General features: G+C 50.2%; 1 protein-coding gene across 4 annotated transcripts in view; it reads left to right on the top strand.

Annotated features, from left to right (window-relative positions):
- The first annotated feature begins 3,710 nt into the window (after positions 1–3,710).
- The window catches only part of PLCE1 (phospholipase C epsilon 1), a 945,493-nt gene continuing 937,988 nt past the window's right edge, over positions 3,711–11,215 (top strand). For all 4 annotated transcript variants that reach the window (XM_073596424.1, XM_073596420.1, XM_073596423.1 and 1 more), the window contains exon 1: positions 3,711–3,810. The gene's annotated coding sequence lies outside the window, so the exon portion shown is untranslated. The remainder of the gene's footprint in view (positions 3,811–11,215) is intronic.

Here is an 11,215-nt window from a genome sequence, read left to right as displayed (position 1 = left end):
GGGGGCATTTTCAGCACACAAAAAATATGCTGAAAAACTCGGCTTATACTCGAGTATATACGGTAATTTGAATTTAAAGTAAAACGGGGGGGGGCTGGAGGGCCAGAAACTGCCAGGTGTTTTTTCACCTTAATGCATATGCATTAAACACATAGGTTTACAACCCCTTTACACTGCAAAAGCAGTGGCTGCATAGTTTTGCTTCACAGATGTGGCAAAAAAGATCCCTCCTGTTGTGTTCAGTGGGCAGCGCCATCACAAAATGTGTCCTATTCAAGCAATTGGAGCTGCCTTAAAACTGCCCTGCAACCGCTTGTAATTAAGACCAACTGTACTATACTGTACAGAGACAGCCAGAGTGCTTGTCTCTGTACACTGTGTAGCCAGTGGCATATTTGCCGCTGCTATCTTCTTCTCTCCTGACCTGCCACTGGTTGTTAAGGACACCGTCAACTTCACAGCTGACAGTCTTCTAGCAACCAGTGATGCTGACAGTAGGCAGAGCTTGATGGGGAAGCTGAGCCAATAGTTTCCCTTCATGTCCGCTCTCTCCTTTTCATTGACTGCAAGCAGTGGTCGGATTCTATATTTAATAATAGGCTGTTTATTGGCTATGGATCTGTCCACTGTTTGCTGTCAATCAAAAGAGGAGTGGACCTGATGGGGAGTAGTGTCTACCCGCCTAGCTCCTGCTTTGACCTATCCAAAGATCTGTCACTTTACAACAGATGACATAAAAATGCATGCCAATATACATAAGGTCATATTCAAATGGGCCCTGGCACCTGTCCTGCATACATGATCCATTTTTGCCCTGAGCTGTGTGCAGGCAACCTATGGCAGTGAATGCAGATGCATTGGCTTCACAGACACAGCTGCATGTCAGAATTTGATAAGCATGTAGGAGTGAGTGCATGGACCCAAATGTAGACAGTGTGCATTCTGATCCGTGCCCTGGCTTCTGTACGCATATACAATTTTGACATATGGTTTTGTCCATGCAGTCACTGCTTCTGCATCCAATTCCATAGGCTGCCTGCACACCTCAGGTGGATGAAGATGAATGGTGTGAAAGAACAATAGCTGCGAGCTACAAATTGCCTGGTTGTGAATGGGGCTAAGATGTCCTGGGCAAATCATGAGGAACTTGGATTGTCCCTTGACTTGACTGTCAGTGGTCAGACTCTGAGGTAATGTGCAGGACAATGTATAGGACAAGTCTCAGGTAAGGCCAGCCATACACGGTGCAAACTTCTTACTTGAAAGCACGGGTTGCAGGAAAGAAATGTCTACGATTCCTCCATCAACACAAACAGTGCTGACAGGGGGATCAGCAATCGTCTTCCCTGGGCTGGGGGGCAGGTGGATGAAGCCGTCCCTGCCTAGAGAAGACAGTGATTATCACTAGCAGCTATAGGAGCTGCTAGCAATAATCGCAAGATAACCTGGCAGGCTGGATGTACCCAAGTTGATAGATCAATCAACTTGGTACATTCCGCCTATCCCATTACAGGATAAGTCCTCTCAAGTAAGTCGGCTGATGGGGGATGTGATTGTGGATGAGGGACATGTATGGGATGAGTCCTCTCAGGTAAAGCTAGGTACACACTAGTAGAATTTTGTTCAACCTTTTTTGCTGTAAGAACATTGGTTAATTTATCTAATAGTTAGTACGGTCAGATGGACCGTAATGACAAGAAAATTTGAAATGGAAGAATTGTCTGTAATGTACAAGTTTCTAACAGTGTATGTGGTTTCCTTTGGTAAAATTCATTCATTAATAAATCAAATGTTAAAAGCAAACAAAATCTGTTTAGCTACATTTGTATGTTCTGAGAATTTTTGTACAAATTTTTGTTCAACATTCTGCTTATGTATAGGATGTGATTTTGGATCAGATAAATGTGGTCCTTGTCAGGTAGGTTTGATGATGGGAGATGTATAGGACAAGTCCTCTCAGGTACTGTCTATAGAGGGATGTAATTGTGGATCAGGGAGCTGTATAGGACAAGTCTCAGGTAAATCTGGTGATGGGGTGAGACTGTGGATCATGGAGAAGTACTCTCAGGTAAAGTGGATTAGGGAGAAGTCCTCTTAGGTAAGTCTATGTGGAATGTGACTGTGGTATCTGGATCAGAGATAAGTCCTCTCGGGTGAGTGTTTGTGGAATGTGACTGTGGATTAGGTAGAAGTCCTGTCAGGTAAGTGTCTGTGGAATGTGACTGTGGATTAGGTAGAAGTCCTGTCAGGTAAGTGACTGTGGATTAGGTAGAAGTCCTGTCAGGCAAGTGTCTGTGGAATGTGACTGTGGATTAGGTAGAAGTCCTGTCAGGTAAGTGTCTGTGGAATGTGACTGTGGATTAGGTAGAAGTCCTGTCAGGCAAGTGTCTGTGGAATGTGACTGTGGATTAGGTAGAAGTCCTGTCAGGCAAGTGTCTGTGGAATGTGACTGTGGATTAGGTAGAAGTCCTGTCAGGTAAGTGACTGTGGATTAGGTAGAAGTCCTGTCAGGCAAGTGTCTGTGGGATGTGACTGTGGATTAGGTAGAAGTCCTGTCAGGTAAGTGTCTGTGGAATGTGACTGTGGATTAGGTAGAAGTCCTGTCAGGTAAGTGTCTGTGGAATGTGACTGTGGATTAGGTAGAAGTCCTGTCAGGCAAGTGTCTGTGGAATGTGACTGTGGATTAGGTAGAAGTCCTGTCAGGCAAGTGTCTGTGGAATGTGACTGTGGATTAGGTAGAAGTCCTGTCAGGTAAGTGACTGTGGATTAGGTAGAAGTCCTGTCAGGCAAGTGTCTGTGGGATGTGACTGTGGATTAGGTAGAAGTCCTGTCAGGTAAGTGTCTGTGGAATGTGACTGTGGATTAGGTAGAAGTCCTGTCAGGTAAGTGTCTGTGGAATGTGACTGTGGATTAGGTAGAAGTCCTGTCAGGCAAGTGTCTGTGGAATGTGACTGTGGATTAGGTAGAAGTCCTGTCAGGTAAGTGTCTGTGGGATGTGTCTGTGGATTAGGTAGAAGTCCTGTCAGGCAAGTGTCTGTGGAATGTGACTGTGGATTAGGTAGAAGTCCTGTCAGGTAAGTGACTGTGGATTAGGTAGAAGTCCTGTCAGGCAAGTGTCTGTGGGATGTGACTGTGGATTAGGTAGAAGTCCTGTCAGGTAAGTGTCTGTGGGATGTGACTGTGGATTAGGTAGAAGTCCTGTCAGGCAAGTGTCTGTGGGATGTGACTGTGGATTAGGTAGAAGTCCTGTCAGGTAAGTGTCTGTGGGATGTGACTGTGGATTAGGTAGAAGTCCTGTCAGGTAAGTGTCTGTGGGATGTGACTGTGGATTAGGTAGAAGTCCTGTCAGGTAAGTGTCTGTGGAATGTGACTGTGGATTAGGTAGAAGTCCTGTCAGGCAAGTGTCTGTGGATTAGGTAGAAGTCCTGTCAGGCAAGTGTCTGTGGGATGTGACTGTGGATTAGGTAGAAGTCCTGTCAGGTAAGTGTCTGTGGGATGTGACTGTGGATTAGGTAGAAGTCCTGTCAGGTAAGTGTCTGTGGGATGTGACTGTGGATTAGGTAGAAGTCCTGTCAGGTAAGTGTCTGTGGAAAGTGAATGTGTGGATTGCTGTGTGTGAGGAGCTGTAGCAGGGCGGCTCTGTGCTGTGAGGGGGGAGAAGCGCGCCAGTCAGCTCAGTGCAGACACCCATCCTCGGGCTCTCCCCCTCTGCCGGCCGAGCACGTGACCTGTCCGGAGTGCGGGCGGCGCGGAGCCGGTGCACAGAGCCTGCCGTGCGAGCTGAGGAGACACCGAGCTACCGACCGCTGGGTGAGTGCAGAGCCTAGGGAACTTCCCCTCCCCATGCCTCTTTATTATCCGGGCTGAGTGTACTTTCTTGTAGCTGGACAATCACCATCTCACCATTGTGAGACTTCTCATGATGAGCTGTCCAGGGCTGCGGAGAGAGGAGGACCTCAGACCAGTCCCATCTAGGCAGGATATTGTCCTGTGCTCACTTGTGAAATGTTCCAGCTAATTTCAGCCAAAAAAAGTTGTACGAAGGTGTTGTGCCCTCAGTAGCGTGTGTGTGATATCTTCATCCCTGTGTGTGGGGGGTTGTGAGTTGTGTTGAACTTTTTTTTTTGGCTTTTTTTGTAATTTAAAAAGTGCTGAAAATGGTTAAACCTGCTCTGTGAGTGACCAGCCTGAGGACCGGCAGAGAACGCACAGTGTATGGAGGAGGTCAGTACAGGTGATGGTCAGAACTGGTCACAGGGACCCCCTCATGTGAGATAATGCTTTCTGATGGGACAATCATCCATGGCTGGATCTCTGACACTACACATATACTGGGATGGGGGAACCCATCGGAAGAATTGGCAATCACCACGTCGGTCACAGGAACCCCTTCCCACATAGGGACCCCTTTCCCTCATTTCCCTTATCCCTCTCCCACACAGGGACCCCCTCCTTTACCCCTCTCCCACACAGGGACCCCCTCCTTTACCCCTCTCCCACACAGGGATCCCCTCCCGTATCCCCCTCCTGCACCCCCCTCCCACACAGGCACCCCATTCCCTTATTCCTCTCCCACACAGGGACACCCTCCTGTACCCCTCTCCCACAGAAGGACTCCCTCCTGCACGCCCCTCCTACACAATGACTCCTTCCTGCATTGACCTCCTCCCAGACCCCCTCCCACACAGGGACCCCCTTCCCTTATCCCTCCCACACAGGGACCCCCTTCCCTTATCCTTCCCACACAGGAACCCCCTCCCATAGCCCCCTCCTGCACCCCTCTCCCACACAGGGACCCCCTCCCACACAAGGACTCCCTCCTGCATCCCCCCTCCCACACAAGGACTCCCTCCTGCATCCCCCCTCCCACACAAGGACTCCCTCCTGCATCCCCCCTCCCACACAAGGACTCCCTCCTGCATCCCCCCTCCCACACAAGGACTCCCTCCTGCATCCCCCCTCCCACACAAGGACTCCCTCCTGCATCCCCCCTCCCACACAAGGACTCCCTCCTGCATCCTCCCTCCCACACAAGGACTCCCTCCTGCAAATCCCCCTCCCACACAAGGACTCCCTCCTGCAAATCCCCCTCCCACACAGGGACCCCCTCCCACACAAGGACTCCCTCCCACATCCCCCTCCCACACAGGGACCCCTCCCATATCCCTCTCCTGCACCCCTCTGCCACACAGGGACCCCTTCCCACACAAGGACCCCCTTCCCTTATCCCTCTCCCATATCCTCCTCTCACCCAGTGACCCCTATCCCACACAGGGACTCCCTCCTGCACCCCTCTCCCATACAGAGACACTCTCCCGTATACCTCTGCCACACCAGGACTCCCTACTGCACACCTCTCCCACAAAGGGACCCCCTCCTATATCCCCCTCCCACACAGGAGCCCCCTTCCACACAGGGACCTCCTCCTGTACCCCCTCCCACACAGGGACCTCCTTCTGTACCCCCCTCCCACACAGGGACCTCCTTCTGTACCCCCCTCCCACACAGGGACCTCCTCCTGTACACTCCTCTCACACAGGGATCTCCTCCTGTACGCCCCTACACACAGGGACCTCCTCCTGTCCCCTCCCACACAGGGACCTCCTCCTGTACCCCCCTCCCACACAGGGACCTCCTCCTGTACCCCCCTCCCACACAGGGACCTCCTCCTGTACCCCCCTCCCACACAGGGACCTCCTCCTGTACGCCCTCCCACACAGGGACCTCCTCCTGTACCCCCTCCCACACAGGGACCTCCTCCCACACTGGGACCCTCTTCCATACCCCCACACACACACACAGGGACCCCCTCCTTCTCTCCCCTCTTCTGCTGCTGCTCATATTTTACAAAAGTGGAAATAATTAGGACCAATGTTCTTTTGACGTGCAGAGACAGATTTTTGCGAAAGTGTCTCACATGCATTCTAAAAGTGGCACAACATGCACCAAATTAAAGTACAAGTTCACGAATTTGGCGCACACTGAGCCACTTTTAGGATGCATGAGAAACACTTTTGCAAAAATCTGCAAGTCTTTATAAATTCCAGGTCATTGTGTTTTTTTTTTTTTTTTTTTGGTTTTCTTTTTGGAGATGACTCTGCCCTACATCTTATAACTTTAGACTTTTGGCCTTGTTCACATTGAACATGGCTTTCAAATCGCACGATTTCAAAGCCGCATTTCAGTGCGACTTCAGGTCCGACTTGAAAGACATCCGTGTGGCTTCATGCACAGATGTCTATTAAAGTCGCACCCGAAGTCGCCAAAAGTAGTGCAGGAACTATTTTTTCAAATTGGTGCGGCGCTGCAAAGTTGTCCTTGCGCCAATTGGAATGGTTCCATTGCCGGCAATAGGCTGCGACTTGTCATGCGATTTGACCTGTCCAATGTCGGGGGAGTGAGAAGACATCAGCAGAGGAAGAAGACATGGTGAAGCTACGACAGGGGGGGGCTTTGTTAATTTTTAATAAAGGACTTGTCGAAAACGTTCTTTTTGTAACACTATACTTCTTTTTTTTTTTTTTTTTGGTGAATGGGTGGGATCTGGGTGTCCCCTTGTTAAGAGGGGCTTCCAGATAAGCCCCCTGCCCACAGACCCCCACAACCACCTCCCAAGGTTGTCAGGAAGAGGCATTTGTCCCCATCAACATGGGTACAAGGTGCTTTGCGGTGGGGGGACACCAAGCCCCCCGCCCCAAAGCACCTCCCCCCATGTTGTTGAGGGCATGTGGCCTGGTATCATCTGCGGGGGAGGGGGGAGTGCTCGCTCGTCCCCCCCCCCCCATTCAAATCAACAGGCAAAAATCCTGCCCAAGTCAGACCAAAGTAGTGCAGGAACCTTATTTAAAGTCAGACCGACACAAGTTGGACCAGTTAAGACAGCTCTCACAGGGAACCATTGCTTTTGACATGTCATGCGACTTGTGCTCTCTATGCTGGAGCGTATGTCGGACCAGTGTGAACTGGCACTAATTCTGCTAGTCTGACACTATTCTCCCCAGACTGACAATGCTTTTGTCCAAAGGTGTCTGGTTTACTACTTCATTCAGAATGCAGAAAAAAAGAAAACAAATGCAGCAAACAAATCTAAGAATTGGTAAACTGCAGTATATTAATTATTTATTTTTTTCCTGGTTAATTAGCCACTTTAACCACAGGTATCTGGAGGCTCCATTATTAAACCCTACAGCAGGGGTAGGAAACTTTAAAGAGGTGGAGATCTACCTGAACAAAATGGGAGAAGTCAAAGATCACCGGGCACAGTGTCTCCCAGTTTCACTTCCTCACACCTGATTTAAAGCTCTAATTGCCATACTACCATGTCGCAATTGCGTGCATTGCACGGCAATCATGGATTTAAATCAAGTGGTGAGCAGGCAACATATCGCCTCCTCACCACCTGCCAAACAGAAGGGATCACTTTTTTAAAAGGAGGAGCAGCGCCTGCTGCACTTGTGAATGGGCCCCTATGGCTAAATGCAGCACACCATCAGGAAAGCTGCGGGTACAATGCACCAGTGATGTGGCGAAACCGCAGCACATCAGTGTGAAATCAGTCCTATACTATTATGCCCAGTGTATTGCTTCACACTGACCTGAAGATCTCTTCTTTCCTGCTGCTGGCACCACTCTGGAGAACGCTAGTAGGGATAAGAGGTGGAGTGCAGTTGTTATCACTCCTCATGGGACAGGACCCAGCACTACAGAGGAGGCATCAACGAATGCGGCTCTTGCTTCCTACTACAAATTTACAAGTAGTCCCTCTGCATTGCACTCTGTTTGATGCTCTGGGACCCCCACTCTACAGGCACCCTCAATAGCCACTGTGACTAGGCTTTTCTTTAAAGTGGCACCCAGATTTCAAAGTGATTATAAAGTCTCTTTTTTTATTTTGTTAAAAATAATAAACATGTTATACTTGCCTACCCTGTGCAGTGGATTTTCACAGGGCAGCCTGGATCCTCCTTCTTCTTGGGTCCCTCTTTGGCTCCCCTGGCCCCCCCACCTGTTGAGTGACCCCACAGCAGCAGCTTGCTATGAGGGCACCCGAGCCGAGCTGTAGGTCCGTGTATAGGGATGAGCCGAACACCCACCGGTTCGGAACGCAGCAGAACTTGCGAACAGGCAAAAAATTTGTGCGAACACCGTTAAAGTCTATAGGACACGGGCGTGGTCAAGCTGGAGACCTGAGCGGACGTGTTTGAGCAGAGCTCCGCTCCTGCCTGCACAATTTATCCGAACATTGCGGGATCTACTGCTTTATTCTTACCCTAATCAGCATCTGCCGACTCCTGGGCATGAGAAGAGGTAAATCTGGCTCCGGGAATAAAGGTGGATATACTCCTAAGGCGCCCCAGCAACTGAAACTACAGGGCCTGGTGAGCCCGGCAGGCCGCGCGCACATGGCGTCTCAAACTACCCCTGCTGATCCTGGGTCGGAAGAGGATCGCTTTCAAGCTCTCATGCTGGCTATCTCCGGCTGCCAGAATACCTTGACGGCCAAAATTGACACTCTGCAAACGGATTTTGGACTGATGCGCAGGGACTTAGACAAGATGAGGGACCGCATGAGGGAAGCAGTGCGACGTGTGGGTGAATCAGAGGACTCTATCCGAGATAACCGTGCCTCCATCCACACATTACAGATGAAAGCGAAGGCCTTTGAATCACGGGCAAAGGACAGTGAGAACCGCAGTCGTAGGAACAACCTGCAGTTGATAGGTTTACCGGAGGGTGCTGAAGGCCAGGACCCTACGGTCTTCACAGAGACTCTGCTTCGCACCCTACTCCCACGGGCCCAATTCTCTCCGCACTTTGTTGTGGAGAGAGCTCATAGAATGCCACCAGCCCGGGGCCCCACCGCGCACCTTCATCTTCAGGCTCATGAATTTTCGTGATAGGAACCTGATTCTCCGGGAGGCACGGAAAGTGACGGAGCTCCGATATGAAAACACCAGGATCGTGCTGTTTCCTGACTTCTCCGTCGACACTCAACGGCTCCGTAGAACCTTCGATCAAGTAAAGACACAGCTTCGTACCAAAGGTATGAAATACAGTATGTTGTTTCCGGCTCGTCTGCGAGTGGTGGACGGGGAGTCCACCCGATATTTCACTTCACCTGAAGAAGCCTCTCACTGGCTGGAGACTCTGCCCCAGGCTCGGTAAAGGTACGGCTCTCTTCCCTGCTGTCCACTAGAAATTATCCAGCGGTATCTCCCATGAGTGATCCTAACTCCTTGCCTGCAGTGCCTCATCGACAATGCTGACTACCAAACTGTGTGACTTAAGCGCCATGAGCGCCATTTGAGGTCCGGCATCTACTAGCTCTTTTTCATGTACTGCCGTACTGTCCTTCCTTTGAGCTGTGATGTTGGCGTGTATGGAGCTGCACCTGGATCTCCCCTCTGTCCCTCCCCCGATCCCAGGCTGTCCTGTTTAGCTTCATTTCCCTGTTTATATTTCTGGCGTGGTGGTGCAGGGATGCGCTTTCTCCTGGGGGAGGATCCGTGGGGACAAGCTGCAGTCTAAAGTGATGTATACCGTTGCCCAATTTAGGGGTTCCTTACTTCCTGCCTGCAATGCCTTATGATGTGCGAATTCAGTGCCATTTGTGCCACCTGTGGTCCAGCCTTTACTACTCCCTCTACAAGTGCTGCGGTACTGTCCCCGTCTTGGGCAGTGATGCTGGTGGGTTCTGCGGCTGTCCGTGCCCCCCCCCCCCCTCCTTGTTCCTCCCCCTGGTTTCAGACGGTGCCAAGCTATTCTCCTCAAACGAATTTCCCCGTTTATATTGCTGGAGTAAGTGTGTGGGACTGCGCCCCCTCCGGGGGCGGGAGAAGGTGGGGGGAGATGCTCCTCAGGACATGATGCATTCTATTGGGTTGTATACCGCTGCCCACTCTAAGTGTGTGCCCCTGGCTACGGCCAGGAGTTTTTTCAGTTTTTTATATCTTTCTCTGTTTTTTCTTTTTTTATATTTTCAAATATGCATGGATCCCACTTACGTATATAATGTGATGCAGGCTTCAGATGGTTGCCTCTGGACTTCACGAAACTCTCTGACCGACTTTCCTATTGTGTGATGGGTCAGGTTATGGGCTTATGCACTCCGAGTTCCCCAGCGGATGTGCGGGGTGGGAGGGGTTGGGGGGTTTATATGTTCATGGTTTATCCCCTTGTTTTTTTTTATTTTTATTTCTATTTTTTGGTTCTTCTTTTTTGTCATTGTCGATTCTCATATGTGAATGGTGTACACAGTGATCTATAGTGGACATTTGGCTCCCTTGATCTTGCTGAGTGTGGGGGCTGGATGTCCAATGACCTACAATGTGATGATTCTGACTTGTTTGCTGCATTTCTTCTCCCGGGTCGGTCTGATAGTCATATTAACTACACCTACTACAAGATCCTATGGCTCCCATAAGAATTGTTTCGTGGCATGTTCGGGGCCTAAATGATAGAATTAAGAGGTCCCTGGTAATGGCCTACCTGAAGACACATGCTCCCCACATCTGCATATTGCAGGAGACCCACATAGTGGGTCGCAGGGTCCTTAGCCTTAAAAAACCATGGGTGGGGTATTGCCACCATTCCACATATTCTGGGTATGCCCGAGGGGTGAGTGTCCTCGTTCACAGGGCCCTCTCCTGCTCATTGCTGGATGTCAAGGCTGACCTGGAGGGAAGGTATGTACTGGTACATGTTGTAGTAGATAATGTGGAGCTGCTAATCCTGGGCCTGTATATACCTCCACCGGCCAACATGTCTCTACTTAAATATCTGATTCCCATCCTGGCTACTTACCCTACCGATAATCTCCTTATAGCAGGAGATTTCAACATGACCCCCAATCCGTCCCTAGATAGACTCCCCCTGGGCACGGGTACAGACTCCCCCCTAAACAAATGGGCAGCACTCTATGGTTTGATAGATGTCTGGCGGTGGAGATTCCCTACTGAGCAGGCCTTCACATGCCAGTCAGCCTCTTACCGCTCACTATCTAGGATTGATTTGATGTTTGTTAGTGGGGGACTGCTTCCCAAAATACAAGAAGTTAAGATGCTCCCTAGGGGCATCTCGGATCACGCTCATATGCTTGTGAGTCTGCAAACCCAAACCCCTCCGTCAGAGAAACTGTGGCGTCTTTCTCGCTACTGGATCGATATGCAAGCAGCCTATCGTGAAGTGATGCTTCTAAGGGTGGCTGGGGCTAAAA

This window comes from Aquarana catesbeiana, linkage group LG08 (genome assembly GCF_042186555.1).
Source record: "Aquarana catesbeiana isolate 2022-GZ linkage group LG08, ASM4218655v1, whole genome shotgun sequence".
Taxonomy (NCBI): Eukaryota; Metazoa; Chordata; class Amphibia; order Anura; family Ranidae; genus Aquarana; species Aquarana catesbeiana.
Note: the sequence above shows the minus strand (reverse complement) of the source record. Positions and strands in the feature narration are given on the sequence as shown.